This window comes from Brachyistius frenatus, unplaced genomic scaffold (assembly GCF_029030835.1).
Source record: "Brachyistius frenatus isolate BFR_SWC_R1_liver_20210118 unplaced genomic scaffold, ASM2903083v1 Contig_1, whole genome shotgun sequence".
NCBI classification, from domain to species: domain Eukaryota; kingdom Metazoa; phylum Chordata; class Actinopteri; family Embiotocidae; genus Brachyistius; species Brachyistius frenatus.
Window position 1 is genome coordinate 3,785,094 of NW_027210600.1, and position 20,803 is coordinate 3,805,896.

The following is a 20,803-nucleotide window of genomic DNA, read 5'->3' on the forward strand; positions in this document are numbered from 1 at the left end:
GAGACAGAGAGATAATACCAGTGATTCAGCAAGAACTTCTAGAAACAGGCCAACATGCCTCCCAAATGATCCCATGTGACTGTCAGACAGAATGTTGTTTTTGCACCCTTTTTAATGTGTATTTAAATATTTCCCAGTTGTTATCTGTAATTGTTTGGCAGTAAAAAGATACCAATCGATGCCGACAGAGGACAGAAAAGGTCAAACTAATTGGAAGTTCAGCACTCAGAGGGCTGATGAAACCTCCAAACTGTCCACACGGCCCAATAATAGCTTCTCTTCAAATGCCAAACCAAGTCCCAGACAACTAAAGTCTTCTGGCAAGTGCTTGCTTGTTCATTAAACTGTTTGATGCTTTCAGATCACAAACTGTCCACAATGTTCACAATTTAATTTAAGTCTGACTATTCTCTATGTTTTAAAAAAATATATATATATTTCTTCGCTGTGATTACAAGAGCCGGTTTCGTTCCCTCCTGTGAAATCAATTTATTCCAACAGCAGTAACACGAGGGCAAAATGAAACAGTAGGATAAGGTGTCTTGTTTACTCCACAATAAGCAATCTCAATGAAGGTCTCTAACTTGCATTATATACTAAAAACGCAGCACTTTTTTTTGTTTAATCAATGGACCTGCTTTAAGGGCTTGGCACCATTATCAAGTTTACAGCTTTTGCTTTCCACTGAAGCTGTGGTTTTATCAGTCCATAGTATAGCTGCAATAATTAAAAAGAGGAAGACAAGCTTCCAACTGTACCACTGAGACTCAGAATGTCTAAGAAAGCAGCAAACTTTGCTTGGGTGATTATGTGCTGAAAGCGAGTCGACAGTCCTAAAATAGAAAGTATTTCAGAATTTAAAGATTGCCTTTGAGTAGGATGAAAGTGTATATATATATATATATATATATATATATATATATATATATATATATGATTTCCAAAAGGAAGATATATCTACTCAAGATGATTACTTGAAGAAAAGAATACTGAAAATACCTTTTGCTCTTTTGTGTTGCTGTGTTCTTGCTTTTCTTCTCCATCATATCAAAGAGTAGCCCCGATGATTTGATGAAAGACATCCTGCAAGTCTAAGTACTGCATATGAGCAGAAACAAGGGGAGTACAAACCTCAGTATTTGTCTCCAACTCTTCTTGGGTGTCCTGAAACAATAATGAATGAGACAAGCCAACTTTAAAAGTAGCTTAACACTTAATCCCTTTTTTGATCTTTAAATTAAATGTAGATACACATTATTATACCAGATTATATTATGAGTTCAGTTTCTCCTGTCTCTGGGCTATTTCTTCATTTACCATTATTATTTTGTTTTATTTTTGTGTCTTGAACATCAAGTTTCTACAGTAAATCTGCACAATGCTTGATCAGAAAGTTTTGAGACTGTTTCTGTTGCGCATACACAGACTGCACCACAGTGATGTGCACTAAGCAGGGTGAAGCAATGATCTTTGGAAGTATTCAAACTTATGTTGCTTGATCAACATCAACACCTATTACACCTTGTTTTTTTGTGAACACTGGTTTGTGCGTATTTGCGTTTTTACCATGGATTTAAGCAGAGGGCGCACAATACATTTTGTGTCAAACTGGAAATCAGCAACAGAGACCCTTGCTTCCCTCTAGTCCGTGCACGTTACTGTGTAGTGCTATGTTTGCCCCAACTTTCTGATAGCACCTCATAAACAAAATACTTGATTTAGCAATGCTGCGTCTCCCCAAAATGTCATTTCTGAGTTATTTTAGCTCTAGTTTATGCCAGCCTGAGTCTTTTCTTTGTGCGAGTGTGGTTTTTTTTTTTAGAGAATGACCAGCTGTGTCTGGTTTGTGTTCTTGCCAATGTTATTGCAGCTCGTTCAGTGACAGCCATATGGTCAGTGTGTTTGTCACATAGTCACCTTACTCACATAATAACCTTTCGGGTTGGGTTATTTTCAGAATTTCTGAGCAGTGAACAATGAGCATGTCAGCATGTGAGGGAAGAGGGCAAGACAGAGAACGTGAGTTTGCTCCCTTATCGGGAAGGTTACAGACATGCAGATCAGCTGCTGCATCTTGTTTCAGTCACATTCATTGCATATGTACACATTGTGGACATGTTGGACATAAGTCTGTCTGTCACCTGAATATACTTCTTGAAAGACAAAATCCTGTGTTTAGATACTTTCCACTGGACAAATGCTTTTCCTTTTGAGTATTTTGAAGATAAGATGTTGTAGCACATCTACAAACACACTCCCACACTGTGACATTTCAACCGTGAGAAGAAACTTTATCCCCCTAATTCTGTTTCCGTTTACGCACAATCTCGAAATGTTTACACTTCAGCATTCCCTAGGAAATGCCCACGTACGCTGAATTCGCACTGTTACTCTTCCCATTTAATCACCCTCCTGCGGTATTAAACCGGCTACTGCAAAAATCCCAAGTAGCATGCTTCACTCTGTCAATTTCCCTGTCATTGCAGTGCGTGCTGTAAGAATTCGGCCGGTGTTCAGCCATGACAGCAAACACAGTTTCCTCCCGCGGCACGTCAGCGAGGTGCTGATGCAACACAGTGGTTAGAACCCTCGTATTCAGACTGTCCTCTGCAGTGTGGCTTCTCTGGGCCGTGACAGAAGCTCCTAAGGAAGCTCATTCGCATTGCAAAAGTCGATCCTCGGGTGCTAAAATGTGCGTGTCAGCCAGCGTGTGTGTGGGGAGCGAGAGAAATCAAAATGTAGGCATATGTCTGGTGGGGGGGCACAGTGAGTGGCCTGGGTTTGTGCATTTACAATACAGTGTGCACGTGTTGTTGTTTTTTTTTCCCGTTTTTTTTTTTTTTTCCATAAAACCTTTAACGTGCCCGTACCAGCTCTCCTTTCACTGTATAGAAGAAGGGTCATGCAGCACCATATGTGTTACAGTATGTGTGTGGGTGTGTGTGGGAGGTTCAGCTTGATGACCACTCTCACCTTGGCAGCACCCTGCAGGGCTCAATTGAACTTGCCGCCTTCCCCTTCAGTACCATTAAACTGTTCGGGGTTTTCTGCTGAAACTAATGCATCTGATTGTTAATGTTGTCATTGATTGTGTGCCATATGTTTTAGCTGGCAGTCCCAGCTTTTAAAGCTGTAAGCATCGAGCCCAAACAGGCAGGAGAGATGCATATCTATCCACTGCATGTAGTTATCTATTCATCTATGCACAGTTTTCTGTCTGCCAAAACATTTGTCACACCAACATACACCTGCAAACCTGCACACCTGCTCATGCATATAATGTTCTCTCTGTACGCTAATAGAGATAGGTGTAAATTAAGTTGTTTACCATAAAATTAAAGAGGCCATCCATATGACAGTTCTCGCTGCATGGGGCAAAGGAGCGTGTCCTTGGACAGACAGAAGTCACTCATAAATATGCAAACAAAGCCATATATTGTTGCTCTTGCTTCATATTGGTTCATTTCTATTTTAATTTGTATACATGCCTGCAATATTTCTCATCTCAACTGGTTAAGGCAGATGGATGCCCGCCTCTGAGACGGTTTTCTTCCTGTTAAAAATATGTGTTTTTTCATCCCCACTGCTGCTCACCATCGGAATTGTTAAATTGTTGTTCCTCTCTATAATGCTGTAAGAATTTGTAAGATGTTGTGTTTTTAACGGACTAGAATTCACTGACTCACTTGCTCCGTGAACATATGTGTTTCAGAGTAGCATAATTGTGATTGGGAAACCCTAGAAAATGTCCCGTCCACCGATAGTGAAAACTTGACTGCAGCACAGGCCTGGCAATCAAACAGACCCCCAAAATATGGCTTTTTGAGGTATATATTTTTTTTTAATTAACAATGCAATTATTTTTAGAAAGACCACCAGTAAACCAATAGGCTAATAACACCACACGAACTTCTGTAGAAAATGTATTGATTTTGTATTTCATGAGAGAAATTGAATGGGAGTCTATGGAGCCGGAGGCTTTTTGGATCCAACCCGTAGTGGCACTAGGTAGTATTGCAATTAATGGCACTTCCACATTGGCCTAATCGTTCCAATGCGTAAATTAGGTCCACTTTTATATACAGTCTGTGGTTCCACTAAATGCGACATTGTGCACCACTGACTTAGTTGCATTCTGAACTTACAACATCGCATGATGGTTAAAAGTATTGTCCTACTGTAGCTGGCACTGCAAAACCACCTCTGTGACAACACAACTTTGTCCTGATGGTTTAAAGCTTCACATGACGTCTGTTTTTTTTTGTGTGTTTTTTTTCTCTGTGAACTTTAGATCCACTATCTCCGTTGTTATCTGCCTGTAAAGCTGCTGCGATTTATTTAATCTTGCCCTTCTGGCAGTTTTTATATATGGACCCCCATGTACACTGTCAACCAGAAACCTTAAAAAAAAAAATAGTTTAGGTCAAGAGTGTTTTTTGCTGTAAGCCTTTAGATTTATTTTATTTTCACCCTCCTGATGACATATGGTGGTCATTGTTGTGAGTTTACAATCACCACATGAATTAGACTGTGTTTGGTTTCACAGCAGAGCTTTGCTTTTCTCATCCCCTGCTGTCACTGACAGTTCTCACCGACCATCAAATCATTCAAATTCAGTAGCTGTTGAAGTCAAACTCACCTTTAATTGGTCTGAGCGTGACAAGTGTCTGCCTACAATCATGCTTGAGCTGCAGACGAGATGCATAAAGCAAAGTATAACTTTTTTTTTTTTTATAGAGTTTCTTGTCAGGATAAAGACGATGTTTTAGCAGAGGCAATTCATGAGCGAACACTGAAATGTGATCCTGCTAATGCCACTGTGCTGCACCACTTTGGTCCTCACTGGAAAATTAGACTGCTTTGACTTGCCATGGATTTTGTACATCTTTGCTGGCCAGAGGATGATGATGCCCACTTTTCCTCTCATACCTTCACGAAGCTGACACTTTTAGCCTAAACAACTCTTAAATGCATCATCAAATAGTTTTGTCTCCCCATCAGCTTTACTCAGTATTTACTCCTAATTAGCAGCTGTTCATTTGTAAAACTAACATGATGAGCTATTTTGCTTTTCAGATCAAGACCCACAACATTTTTAATTACTTTTAACAAAGTTTCTGGCTTGAAAAAATTATGGGAACATTATTTCCAAACGCTGGAGAGAGAATGCACAGGACGTGTATGGAATCAGGACTTGTATAAGAGGTCGTGGTTTGTTTGTTTGTTTGCTTGCTTGCTGGCTGCATTTGTGGCTAAAGTCAAGGAACACTTCCCCTCCCTCCCCCCAACCTTGAGCTCAAGGTTAAAATTGATCGCCACTCAGCTGCGAAGATACTCGGTTTGACTTGCATTCATGTGCATGCAGAGTGTGACAGCTCGCATACGAGGGCATCATTTCAGTCAGACTCACCTTCGCTATCAGCGGAGCTGAGAGGGGCACATTGTTTCATTTGCCCTTATCACAGCAGTATTGTAGACGAGGCTCTGGGCCATAGATTAAATGTCATTATTTAATGAGAGGAGAGCAGGATGGATGCAGCATGTGATTAGAACGACACATACACTGCTCTGATATATCCATCACTACAGACTAAGAATGTGTGTGTGTGTGTGTGTGTGTGTGTGTGTGTGTGTGTGTGTGTGTGTGTGTGTGTGTGTGTGTGTGTGTGTGTGTGTGTGTGTGTGTGTGTGTGTGTGTGTGTGTGTGTGTGTGCACCTTGTGCAGGCTTTTTTCATTCATCCCCCCAGATGAGTGTGTGAGTATGCAAACACTCAACACATTAGGTCGTGCTCATCAGTCTTATGTTAAATCGTTTTTTGTCACACACACACACACACACACACACACACACACACACACACACACACACACACACACACACACACACACACACACACACACACACACACACACACACACACACACACACACACACGTACTCTCAAATGATCTGAATTTTATATAGAACCCCACCTCCTCAAGGAAATAAGAACCTGGGAGGTAGAATTCATCCTCAAATTGGACATGTATGCCCTGGTGTGTTGCTGGTTGAATATGTTAATGATGTTGAGGTTTGCCAATAAGCATGTCTTCCATGACTAATGGAGGGAGTCACTATCTATTTATCTTTGTCTCTCTTTTTCCTTTTTTTTTTTTTTTTTGCTCTCTTATTTTATTTTTGTTAGTCTCAGACACAAACACAGTCAAGAAAAGAAGTTAGCATGGGTCTCATTTATCAAACTAAAATGTGACACATTAGGCACAAACATAAAAATACACCAGCACACACATTGACACACACACACACACACATACCTTATTAGAGTATGACTGCTTACAGTAACAATGCACCACAAGGCAAACACATTAATTATGAGTATCTGCTGACATCTAGTGGTCATAACATCTCACTGCATGGTCCAAAATTGGGACATCAGGTCATTTAAAGTCTACTGGATCGTTGTTAATAGTAACTGACCAGAACCTCCAAAACATTTAACGTCCTTTATGTTTTCATAGTATAAAAGTGTGCGTTATAAATATGCTATAGAACAGGTGGAAATGTTACTTTTGCATCAGGTGTCTGAAGTCACTTTATACACGTGAGTGTACATACCAGTACAGTAACAGCGAAATGTTAAAGAGCATTAAAGTAAGCAAGAGATATGAGACCAGATATTACTATGTGGGGCACTGTTTTGGAAATGACGTAAGGAATTACTCTTAATCTGTCTAATGCTGGTGCACAGTATCCAGATGTGCAAAGTTCAACTAAGGGTGCTCTCACATCTATCTCTTTTGGTTCAAACCTTGAGATTTTTCAGTTTGATCCGAACCAAAATAGCAGGTGTGAAAGGAACCTCGGACCACGGTCTGGAACAAAAGACGTAGCCTTGATCTGCATCAAACTGAACCATGGTTCAGGTCGTTTGGAGTGTAAAAACTATTTCTGGATAGTTTGGACTTACAGACTAAAACAATGTGTCATCACTCATTAAAAAAAGGTAAAAGAAAATAAACTAAAAACAAGTAAAAATGAGCCGCTGTTGCACTTGGGGCTAGGAGGAGAGTATTTTTAAACTCAAAACGAAGAAGAGCTCAGCTCACCTTAAAAAGGACACAAACTCCATCTTTCTTTTCTTTTTAAATCAGATTGACTTGCATGATGCGTAGTTGTGTTGTGAGCCCGCTGTCCATCTCACTAAAGCCGACTGGAGGAGATGACAGACAGACAGTCACTTAGTTCAGTTGCCTTCTTGTTTTAACAGTTTTAAACAGAACTTTAGGCCCTAATTTAAAAAGGGAAACGACAAGTAATTGAAGAGGCAACCAACAAGAGAGATAATACGTTTTTGGAGGAAGCCCTGCTATTGACTGCGTTGCCTACATGACATGTTTAGTAGCGTGACCGGAAACCTAAAAGCCACTGTAATTTGATCCCTGCGCATTCCCATCTACAAATCATTCAATGCCAAGTATAGGGACGTGAGTAGGTCATGCAAAGTGCTTTAGTGTGCTCTCAAATATGCAACGTGAGACCGAGACAAGCTAGATCAAATGTAGACGATGTAGCAAAAACCTTGGTCCTGGAACCTCTCATTACTCCCTGACTCATCATGACAATGAACATATTATGGTTCACTCTGATTGAGCTGACCCAATGTGTATTTTAACAAGCTGTGACTTTAAAGTCTGTGTTTGCTTTGTTTGTTCTTCCATGACATACTTTGGAGCACAAGCGAAGGCTTTCTTTTTACATCCTCCCACAGACACAGAGCCAGTGTTTATGTCAGTGGTCAGCTCATTGTTTACATCTTCAAATACATGTAGACACAAAGTGCCTTAACATATTTGATCAGTTCGCCATTGCCATTGCTGCTAATATGAGGTTGGCTTGTTATTTAGTGGAGATTTAAAAGAGGAAAAGCTGGAAAACCTTCAATGTATTTAAATGACGTAAAAATAATTTATAAATGAATTTGTTTGAAATTTTTCTGGGAAATAGAAGTTAGAAAATTTAACCAGAAAGAAGTCTCAGAGGCTTCAGATCAGGGAGTCAAAAGTTTCACTACTTTGAATAAATAATGGAAAGGAAAGGAAAGGAAAAAAAAAAATAATCATTTCTGTGTGACCTTGCAGCCTTCATTAAAAAGTAAACAGTAAACACTTCCGCAGCAGAGAAGTTCAAAGGTAGAGAAAATGGGTTCTGTATCACTGGCACACATTTTACAGGTTTACATCTTTAACTTTGCTGTACCCTTTGTCAGATCTTCTACTTTCTTGGGATGGACCAGAAGCAGTGAGCATGTTTTGGATTTTGGAATTAGCAATGAAAAAGGGCAACATTTTGGAGCATGTTGTGAGGCAAATATATGACTTTAAAGTGTCTGTGTGTCTGTGTGTCTGTGTGTCTGCGTGTCTGCGTGTGCGTGTGCGTGTGTATGTGCCCGTGTCCCTCACTTATGTCCTTGACAGTCAAACTGTAGCCTCGATGTTAAGTAGCTGCAACACGACAGCTCTGAGAGCACATGATTAGCACACCACTGTCATCAGTCCTAAACACACTGTGGGCTCACTTGTTATTTCTCCATTCTACAAAGAGCCGGCTGCTGCGGATTCTAATACAGTACAGGGGTGTGCTGGGATTTCAGACAAACTTACTTCTAAATCAGAAATGATTTGTCGGGGACAAAGACAGTGAACTGCAGATGCATGCTATATTCATTTGAATTAAAATATTGCCGCATGAATCTGGATATTACCGCCCTTTGTTAGGTCATAAACATTTTTTTTGTTTACAATAACAAATCAAAACAACCAGTCTGGTGTGTTGTTGGTAAAGAAATAAGTGCTGTATTTTTTCCAAAAAAACGCTCAAAGTTAAAAAAGAGGAACGTTGACACAACGTTCAGTGACTTCATACATTCAAAGGGAAGGTGAAGAATATAGCTTATGTTATTGTGTTGATTTTCTTAACCGAACTTTTAGCAGCTGCAGTTGAAGTTTGTTGTGACGGGTTTAAAATCCCATTGATGTGTTCGCTCCTGTTAGATAACTGGGTCCAAACTGACCCATCATTGCTGATTATAAATCCATAATAAAACATATATTATCTCCTAATGAAGCATTAGATATTTTGTTAATCAATGTAAGTACTTTTGAACAACACAACAACATCAGAACTTCTATTTGCTATTTATAGCTTTAGGCCGCATCGACCTCAGCTCATACAACTTGTTTTTGTGAGTTAAAAAAAGCCTATTAAATGAATTGTTTTGACAATCACAACTATTCACGAGCCAAATTGTGCTTTTTATAAGAGAGTACTTTGTTTTAATGATAATCAGGGACATTTTGCTTTGAAACCATTTAATTTTGTTTTTAATTAGTTGAACAAAATATAATCTGTTGTTTTCCCAATCAAAACAAACTGCTACGATCGTATTAATGAAAAAAATAACATTTGTTAAAAAAAAAAATACAGATCAAAAACGTACCATATTACATAATTAATGTCTAAACACATTAAATGACAACAGGAGCAATAATAACAATCACTAAAACATAAAAATGTCTACAATCTCTCAATCAGTCACTTCCCATCCTTTGAGCAGAGTGTAACATCAGTCTCAGCCGGGCTTCTTTCTCATCACTGGTTTGTTCTGTATCCGTTGTCTCTTGGTCTGTATCATATGCTGTGTTGCCTTCAACTTCTGACACTTCCTCCTCAAATGCATCTTCACCGTAAATGTCCTAGTTTCCTGATCAAGAGCCTACATATACAGTACATTGTCTTTTCATTGTGCTGCCACACACATTTTGAGAAAGGCTTTAAAAACGCTTTAAATACCAAAGCTGCAGGGAAAGTTGTACGACTCTATATTTGTTTGTGATTGTTTGTAGGAATTGCCAACAGGTATTCCATAGGTTTGCAACAGGTTTGCTTCCCGTGGGGGAAATATTCAATTGGTGAAAGGTTCCCCTTCTGGGGGAGTTGCCATGGAAGCCAAGTAGGGCAGTGAGGTGTGTGTGTGTGTGTGTGTGTGTGTGTGTGTGTGTGTGTGTGTGTGTGTGTGTGTGTGTGTGTGTGTGTGTGTGTGTGTGTGTGTGTGTGTGTGTGTGTGTGTGTGTGTGTGTTTGCTCAACCACACTTGGGAGTCTGAGAGAGGAAGTGTGTCTTACTGATGAATGGGCACGTTGCTGAAATCAGTGTGGGCTCACCCATTCGTTTCTACTGACCGGGAACACCACAGGTGTGCAAATAATAAAACATGTAAATCATCCAGATTTATTTAGTGGGTCCAGATGCCATGTGTGGACAAAATCATGGAACTGTCTGACAATCAGATTACATTAACTACATTGTTTGAGAGAAAAGTCGACAGCGGGAGGGTTAATGTTCTTTAAGCAGTGTGAATATTAAGAACTAACTCTTTTCTATTAAAGAGTGATTTGGCTTTGTTTTATATTTAGTTCTGCTGTCTGCACATTTGGCCATGTTCTGTCCAGTCACACCCTTTTTGAGCTTCAAACATGTCTGCTCCTCCTGATAAGACCGACAAAAAAAATCAAATAAATAAAAACATCTGATATCCCACAAGTCTTGAGGTGTTCTGGAAATGTCACGCTGTGTTTACTATGAGTGTTTGGACTTCCGTGCTTCCCTGGTGGCCAAATGTCAGAGAAAAGGGCGTGTGTGTGTGTGTGTGTGTGTGTGTGTGTGTGTGTGTGTGTGTGTGTGTGTGTGTGTGTGTGTGTGTGTGTGTGTGTGTGTGTGTGTGTGTGTGTATGCAGATAGTGACAGTGTTGACTCTCTGTTGGATGTGACCTGCTGCAGGCCTCCGCATTCAGAGCACAGATGAGAGTGAGTACACACTTTACTCATTAGACACAGCTCAACAGTCTTCTTTGAAATCTCACTCTGTCACAGCCACACTCGTGAACACACACACACACACACACACACACACACACACACACACACACACACACACACACACACACACACACACACACACACACACACACACACACACACACACACACACACACGACTCACACACCTCTATTGCAGTCTCTCTCTCTCGCTCCCTCTCTGATGTTTCTATAGCAACAGCAGGCAGGCCAAGCAGTGGGGAATGAGAAGTAGTTGTATCCAGAACTCACAGCCAATTAAATACCCAATCAGAATCTGCATACAATCCCCATCAGGAGTTTGACTGTGCTTTCATTTATACTTTATGTACCACTGCCAGTACATCTTGGAAAAACTGGTGACAGACATCAACTACAATTATATAATAAGAATTAAATTAAACATAAAGTCATTGGTCACGCTATTAGGTACACCAACTCATTAATGCAAACAGCTAGTTTATCTGCACAGCAAAGCTTGAGGCCAGACCTCCATATGTCCTATATGAAGTGGCAGCAATCCACACAAACTGACACTTTGGAAATGTAAATGATTTTGTTCTGTATTGGCTGAGAAGTCAGCTTAAGATAAATGATGCCCTACTTGTGAGGATAAGCTTTAGAGCCCAGCCACTGACCCTCTCAGGAAAAGTTCATATGCAGTTACCTTGGTGATTAGCACACAGGAAGATGACCTGAATAAGCTTGGCGCTTCATGATTTAGATGCTGTATAACGTCAAGCTCTGCCCACCCAAAAAAGTGCTGCAAACAGACTAATGGTATTGGTTTGGTTTGTATTTGGATGTGTAGTTTCCTAATTGGCTGGTGTAAAGTGTTGGACTAAGCTTTCAGTATGGACTGTTTTCTTTTTGCAGCCCCATAGAAACCTGGAAGATCTACACTGAAACACAGTTTTCCAACAGACTCACTTCAAGATCATATTTATCCAATTTACTTTCTAAATATAAAACATTGGTCATGGTGCAGATGGAATAGCATAGTGCTTTTAATTAATTCCACTTCATTTTAAACATGGACCTCTCCTGACAGTTAGGTTGGCAGCATATGGCTGTGGAATGGAGGCCGCTGCCCACATAACTGCAGCCTCAAAACAACGGAGAGCAGCTGGAGATAAGTATGGCTGTGTTGATTAAATTTGGATATGAGTTAAATTGATGAATAACGAGAGAAGTTTGTTTATACGTTTCAACGATCTGTCTGTGCAAATACTGCAAAAACAATGACGCACGCTTTCATGCGTGCAGACAAACACACTCCGGCGAGTGCAGTTGGGGTGTGCCAAAATATTTTGTGGCCCATTATTCGGTAATTGGCTAGTTTGCCCAATCTGTTGAAAACAGTTATCCCATGACATTTTCTTTCGGGGATCGTAAACAGGCGCTGCCCTTACCTTCTTGCCTGTCCGTTTAGACCTGCTAAGATCTTTTGCAAAAATGGTATTTCATAGCCATAGCCAAGAATAGGTGCCACCTCTGTCTTTTATCAAAATGAAAATCATTTTATTGAAATGGTGGACATGTCACCCTTGGCAACTTTTGGTCGTGATTCAAATCTGGGCTCCTCGCCACTCTACGATTATGATTCTTTTGCCAGGACATTTTGTGTAGCTGGAGAACATTGACATCTGGGATGTGCTGGCTGCCAAACATCACGGCATTTACATACTTTTTTTTTTTTTTTTGTCCAATAATAAAGCCGTGCTGGCAAACAAATGAATGATTTATGGAGACTGTATCTTTTGAAAATAACCATTTCTGTATGAACAGTTTTGTTTCATCATTAAAAAGAACACATTGTAACTATTGACTTTTTTGACTTAGTTTTCCACAGGAAGCCTTTCATAGTAGTAGGCCTACTTATATTCAGGAACATGACATGTGTTTACATTAATAAAACTGTATAATGACTGAACAAGTTTCACAAGTTAAAGATGTAAGACAGCAGGTAGCCAGCAGATGTCTCTCCTGTACTGAGGAATGCAACACTGTTCACTGAGGCTCTCATGTTTAATTTCAGCCTCTCTCCCTATGTTGTCAGAGCATATAGGCTTATCTGAAAGGCAGTGTGCTGATAAACATATAGGCTCACTTCTCCCATCACTCTGAATGAGGTAGTCAGGTTTGATGGATGGGGCTTATCACAGATCTTCGCATGAAGGAGGGTTGCAGTAGAATTACTAATCAGGTCCTCCTTGTCCCTATCTGATCCAGTATGATCCACAGAGTAAAGCTACTGAAGAAATCTCATTCTTTCTTGTCTTTACTTCTACTTTTAGGACCAGAGTGAAGTTAATTATGGAAGCACATTTGGGAGTTGACCCTCCTGACTCTCTGACTTGGAACTGTGTTCACTTTTAGATTGTACATCCTCTTTTTCTATATTTTACCAGTGTGTGTTTTGCTTCTTTTCAACTTTGAAAACAAATCCTCTTTTTTTTATTTGTTTTATTGAAGCATAACATGACATGTTTTCAATGACAGCTTCCCAAAATTGCTTTAGAGGTAGACACAATACATCCAGTAGCCTATCAGTGTTTTAACACAACAATGCAAGCACACGTTTGACACATTTACTTTATTGAAGGGTGGATGTCAGACCTGTGCAACTTTAGTTTATTTGCAGAATTTTGTATTTTATGACATTCCTAAATTATTTATTTCTACTAAAACTGCCAAAAACAAGTGTGCTGTAGAGAGGGTTAAACTGATTTCAAACAACACAAGAATTATTAAAAAGGATTTTAGCACAAGCTAAAATCTATATGGACATTATTGGAATATGTTTAGGAAAAGCTTTATTATTTCTCTTCATATCAAATTATTTAAGACTTGAAATCTCTAGGTTTAGGTTCAATATTTTTCCTTGAATGCAGTATGTGAGAAGATATTGTCACCTATTCGTGTTTGTGTTAAGTGATTGGCTATGTGATGAAGTTTGTAAGGTCAAATCAGAAAACTTGGTGTCCTATTTGACCAACACCAAGCAGTGCAAACCTTAACTTAAACATAGCCACATTTTATTTGGGATTTTTTTTCCAGTCGTAGAACTCGGGTTAATTTTGAAACTGTTGGAACAGCCTTTAACTAACCTCCACTGACCACCATATGACATATGATGCACACCGTAACTCACCAAGCTATTAACAACGTCTGCAACACCAATGTCAGTTAAAGAATGTTGCAGACTTTGCTGACTCCATCTTCAATTCCTCAATCGTTTCTAACATTGCAACAGCTGTCTATATCTCTCCTATTTCACTCTACCACTGCTTCAATTGTTGGAACTCCATTTAGAAACACATGGTTGACTTTAACGTCCTCTCAGTTAGCCATCACCATTGGTTGCTGATTGGTCCGCCCCTCAGAGTGGCTGAGCGAATCGTCATGCGAACAGACTATAATCGCAGAGAGGGTGAGGCTGTGAGCAACAGGTGGGCAGAACCAGGCAACCTCAATCCCAGCAAATGTCCCCAAAATATGGCCCCCTTTTCCAATAGAGTACTTAATGGAGTTCATGGTCTTCAAATTATGTTTACAATATAATCAGGTGAAATCAACTCCACAATCCACACCTTTCGTTAACATTACAGTCAATGTAAAAAAAAAAAAAAAGAAATGGTAACACCATCACTTCATAGCAAGGTGGTCTGTTGGCCAACATGCACTGTGTGGTGTGCGGCCACCTGTCCAGAACATGCCCTGCAATTTGCCCAGGGTAAGCAGTGCTAATAGATGATAGACGTTTACCATTTCTCTAATCTTATTAATGCCCTTATCATCCTCATTGCCGTCTATAACACAAGTTTTATGTTTAGTTTATACACATTTTTTGGAATGAACCTTTCAGGGTTTTTAAGATGTGTTTAAGTGAGACAGTCCTGTCCAGTCCTGTTCTTCGGTTCTGGTTTGCTCAGTTCCATTTCGTGTATGCAGGAATTCATAATTCATGTCTTACCTTCATATGTACTGCCCAGTGGCACCTAAGAGAGAATGATAATGGCTGATAGAATCAAATTAGTTTTTTTTTTAATTTTGTGGGTGCATTGTGGAAAGATGGAGACGCTAGTAAAATATGGGTATTGTAAATATTGCAAATTTTCCTTATTTTCCACCTTCTTATGTCAGTTTTTGTCCATTGGCTTTCCAGCCATTCACTTGCCAAAATGGCATGCACTTGTTATGTGCTGTTCTGCCCTGTAAAAACAATATCTAACATAAACTTCAAAAGTTTAGTTTGGTGACAAACTTTTCTGCATTTGTTTATGCTCCCATTTTCATTCCTTTGTAAATTTCAGAATGTGTCGGTTAACTATATTTTTTATCAGATGCTAAAGGGTGTTTTATTTTGGACCACATCTGGGACACATAGCAGGGGGTTGAGTACACAACAATTTTTTTTTTATCTTAAAATTAAAAAAAAATTAAAGAATTGCAACATTGACATGAAAGCCGTTAGAGCGTGGTAAACAAACTGTGGCAGCAGATCTCTAATTTGAGTTAGCTGTTGTTGTTTGGTTTTTTTCCCCTCCTTCATTATTATTATCAGGAATAACCAGAGTTAAGAAGGCTTGTGCTATGTTTGAAGTCATTTAGCTCATAATAAATTCTGCAGGGTGGAGGGCCTTATCTGTGGAAATTGTAATGACTGTAGTGAGCATGGATGCACAAACACACTACTACTTATGTTGGAGCAACCCCTTGTGGAAACCCCACCCAACCACAAAAAAAAAAAAAGGTTCTCATTACCAGACTTTGTTTTTGTCCATTTTTTTCTTGCAGATGAATTTGGAGCTGTTCTTTGATTCAATTAAAAGTTCTAAGGATAGCTCAACTTCAATATCGAACACATTTCAGTCTCTTCAAACTGAAGCTGTTTTGGCCAAAGATAGGCACATTGTTTTTGGCCCCCAGCATTTGTTTGAATCCTGCAATTTTGCATATCAGCGTAAAGAAGATTGGAGATGTAAGTCATACTGTACATTCTGGCTGGTTGCACAAAGTTTAAAAAATAGATATTTCCCACGTCTGTTTTTTTGGCTCTGGAATAAAGACTATACCCAATCCCATCAATAGAACAGCTAAAGACAATTTAAATGGAACCTAAAGTTGCTCTCTCCCATTTCTCTGGGTTTACTTTTTTATTTTTGGATAAAGTGTTTGAAGTAAAGCGAGATCATGAGTATTTTTATCCATGGGCTGAAGAGGTCAAACATTAAAAAGCCTCCTCAGGCATAACATATTCAACTGTTGTTTGCATCAGCTGAATTCATCTCATTTAAAGGCAGCTCGGAAAAATATGGCAAACAGACAAGTTCTTGACTTAACCTTACACTAACGCACTGAGACCCCTAATCCGTCCATCAGCCCGCTTTCTTTTTCTTTCTTTTTTTTACTTTCGTTGATCGTTTTCTTCACCTCGAACCAAATTAAGGATGGAAAACACTTCCTGTGGGTCAACGTCGTGGGACACAAGAAATCCGTCAGCATTTGAATTTGTGAAATATCCTCCGGCGATGACGTGACAAAAAGCCCAATTCGACCCCAGTCAAATAATTCAACGCTTTTATGAGTGTCCTTGTCAACCAGTGAAGTGATGATTAGGTGGAAACTGGAGGGACGGGAAGTGGTCATGCCTGAAAGGCTCTCTGTGAGGGAAAAACAAAGACTTGGCAGCTGACAGAGAGTGGGGTGAAACCCCGGCTGTGAAAGGCTGTGTTCCCGTCATTCAGAAATATAATTAAGGGAAAAAACAACAACACGTACAATAGATGTATACAGATAGATGCACAGATGGACTAGTTTTGCATGCCACTCGATGCCACATTTGAAAATTCCAACCATGTCTCCTCATGAAAACACCTCATTCAACTCATAAATGATACATTCAGATTACTGTAAATCTGAAAGCCCATAGTGCATTGTGAACCTCTTGTTTATCCACTGTAATGTAGGTGGTGAATAACAATGAGCTGTACAACTTTAAACACATAAATATTCCATCTGGAGCGATACTCCGTAACCTTAGACTTTTGCAACTGTAGAGGTCTTTCATGAGGAACGCAGGAGATGGTGGGCAAATTGACTGGGGGGATAATTTGCCTCCTCGCCTGGCTCAGTATAATTCAATAAGGCTCACTTCATTTTATCTCTCTATTTTTCCCTCACAAGCGCTGGTTAAATGTTTTATTAGGATTAAATTATTGAATGGATACAACACAATTAACTGTTGCATCTGTACCCACAGCTACAAGTCTCACTGTGTTTTCATTGCCCTTATTAGCATGATCATTCACTTGTTGAGCCAGTCTGTCTTATACAAACACTGGCAGCACTCATTAACTTTAATGTGATTTGTTTGACAGGCATTCCAATGATTACCAATACTGTATGCAGGAGGAAGAATTGAATATATTCACTTGCTGTATAATCGGTTATAAATCTATGTTCTGAATGCAGGGTGTCGTGCCTCTGATCCACTTAGATTCCCCCTCGAGAAGCCTTGTTCACGCTGCAGCTCATCCATCTCGGATCAACAAAAAAGGGCAGACTTTGAAAGTAAACCATCAAAACCACATTGTTGCAGTCTTTTGGGAGAGCGTTGCATTCCATTTGCATCACCACGTGTTTCTTTTTTTCTTCTCAGATTATATATTATATTATATTATATTATATATATTCATATTGTGACATTGCCGACACCTGCTGGCTCCTATAGGACCTCCCTCCCAGAAGAAGAGGTGTCACTCAGCTAGTTAAACACCGAAACAAGGAGGCTGTCTCTCAATTCTTACCATCATTTTGTTAATGATTCTTTACTGCTAAATATCTGAAAAAATACTTTGTTTCAACATTTGATAAATACTGACATATTTTTTGATGTTTAGACACCCTCTCAGTCACTGAGTAACAAATCAGTGACACACACCCCTCTCCTCCCCCGTGCCTCCCACACCCCCTTCAGAAAAATACAAAATATAAGCAATTGATTCTAGTGATTACAATGTCTCCTAAATGCTAATTTAGATCCATCATCCAAGTGTTGGATTTACTTTTGGGATATTAAACACTAACCTTGCGCTGGGGTTTTACATTAGGCTGACCCCTTGAACCTTATCAGTAACAGTGATTGATATCCTCTAAGTGGAGATGAACCATTGAATAATATGCCTGTGGTCTGTTTGATTTTTACCTGACGCAAGATATGACTGGTGGCCTGTGGAAGCGACTGCTGGGTTAAGCAGATGTCTTGGCTGCAACATCTAGAGCATACGTACGAGAAAACAGCAGAGACTAAAGAATCATTGTGATGTCATCAGTTAGCTTGTTTAAAGAGGGCGACGCCCTACTGCCAAAAAAGTGAAATACGATCACGTTACATATAAAATATAGGGGTAGATATCCAGTTTGATTGCAGTGTCATATCTTGCCTAAGGTAAAAAAAATAAAAATCAAACAAACCACAGTCATATTATGCTGTGGTTCACTGCCACTTTAAAGACGAAGCCAGCAGCAAGATATAAATCAATGTTTGATTAAAGCTGTTGACCTTATTTTATAGATGATTACCACCTGCCGATCCATGGGTTGATTTATAGGGTCGGTGACCCATAATGCTACAGCACCAATTGTCCTCTTTCTCTTGAGCAAAGCTAAATCTGTTCTTTCCACTTCCGCTGTGAACACCTGAACATCCCTAAAGCCAGACCTAGAGAAATAAGCTAATTATGTTTTAACTGCTTTACATAAAATGTACGAATGATGATGATGAAAACCCCAAAAAAGGAAAGAAAGGATGTGTTTGCTGGCTCTGTTTTCGTTGTTATTAAAGTAAAAATATCGGTTAAATGCATGAGGGCCTGAAGGTCTCTTGAGAGGATCTACTGCTTTGCTTTTGAAAAACTCTTCTGTCTCCTGCACTCTAAAAGGCTTGACAGATTTGTCTTTGACGCAGAATGCACAAACAACATGCCAGCAGGTTATGCACTTTTGTTCCTGATAAAAAGAATGGTGTGTATTTAAATCTTTTATGATCGAAATCTAAGAGTAGTTTTCCTTTTTGTTTGTCTTAATGCACGCCATCTTTAACAAAGTCTCTTCTTGTTGCGGGATTTAAAATAAATAGAAGAAAAGAAACCTCAGTAGCACGATCAACAAGGCTGGTACATGGCAATGTGGCGGTATTTCATCCATACACTAGAAGCGCACAGGTGTCTGATGTCTGCCTGTACTTCCTTTAAGGCACAAATCTTATATAGTGGCCTGTTATCCATCACAGCTTGCCGACGGAGCCTCGGAGGATGTGTTTTCAAAGTTGACAAGCAAAAGAAAGCGTTCTCACTGCTGCCTCAGCTCAACTCCAGGGGGTAAATGGAGCTTCCTAGAGAATGGGGTTTTGTTGTGTGTGCCTGTGTGTGAGTAGGTGTGAGTATATATATACAGCAAACTGAGGAGTGTATTGATAAATTGACCCATCCAAGGTACAATCAGTATCAGCAGTCTTTGCTCCAGGCAACGCCCTCCCACTGTTTATCCACTTTCCTCTGAAGCACCGTCTCCTCTCCTCTCCACCACTCCTCAGAAATCCGCTGGGGGCTTTAAACCGACTCTGTCCCGAGGTGCCCTTGTTGGTATTTGACGGAGGCTTGCCTCTGGCCATGGCTTTGGAGGAGAAAGTGGCTGCATGATGTTATCGGGTTGTCCTTAAAAGTAGCAAGTACAGAGGCAGGCATGGGGTTCTTATAGTTTCTGACACCAAGATGCTGACTGAAAAAAGTCAGAGAATTGTGAAGAACCAGCATTTCTGCAAGGCCCTGATCAGAGGAGATAATGGTGCAATGGAACTTCTACTGGGGCCACCACACACATTTTTACAAATATGCAGAAATGTGTCAGGGCTTTAGTTGTTTAGTTTCAGCCACATGAATGCACTTGGTTGGTTATCTCATTTCATTGTGTGTGGGATTGTTTTGTATCCAAGGTTAAATGCCACATTTTTAATGTACTGTATGTCAGAATGAGAGCTTTATTTCAACTGCAGATGTAGAGGACATGTCCTCTTGTTCTTGGCCCTCCCTCAATTTGTTTATCAGATTTGTTTTTTGTAGGTATTTCTCCAAGTATTTTTAAAGACTGTAATCTTACCATCAAGCTGCTGTAGTCCTGATTAGAGAAGTGTTGGCAAACCATTGACTTGTTGGTCTGAGTCGCCTTTAGTTATTATTGCGCACCAAAGTCAGAGCTCCTTACAAACAGTAGAGGACCGAGTGACTTTTTAGCCCCTTTGAAACTACTGAAAGGGTGATTTATTGGCAATGGCAACCAGGTAATGAGCTGTACCAACCCATTTCAGTCATACCAAGAACACTGCAACATGTTAGGCACAAACAAATTGCAAATTGTAAAATAATGGTAAAAATAAAAATGGTTTAGTCACACAATGCACAGGGGAACCATGTTAGCATTTATTCAAAATAGTTTTTAAGTTGTATATGAGTTATTTGTATGTGAATACTTGTACTTCCTGTGTGAGGGGTGCTGGCCAAATGAATGTCATGGAGGTTATTTACATTTTGGAAAGCAGATGATCTGAGGGTACTCTCTAATTGATTGCCTCATATTTGCCTATGTAGAGTTCTAATTTGTCTGACCTCTCTCTTGTCCAAAACCACCATTAACTCTGTGCTGACTCCTGCTTCACTCAGCAGCTCATAAGTTCAGCAGCACTGCAGTAGAGGCCAGTTCAGGAGGAACCACCGAGTTAAAAGTTGGCATAGAAGTGAAAGGAAAACCTGTTTAATCTTTATAAAATCAATATAATTGCTAATAAACACACATAAAAGTCTATTCACTAATTGGTGGTACCTTGCA

The 20,803-nt window shown here is 39.7% G+C and overlaps 1 protein-coding gene across 1 annotated transcript in view; it reads left to right on the forward strand.

Annotated features, from left to right (window-relative positions):
* lsamp (limbic system associated membrane protein) overlaps positions 1-20,803 on the forward strand; it is a 437,479-nt gene that overhangs the window by 157,952 nt on the left and 258,724 nt on the right. The window lies entirely within an intron of this gene.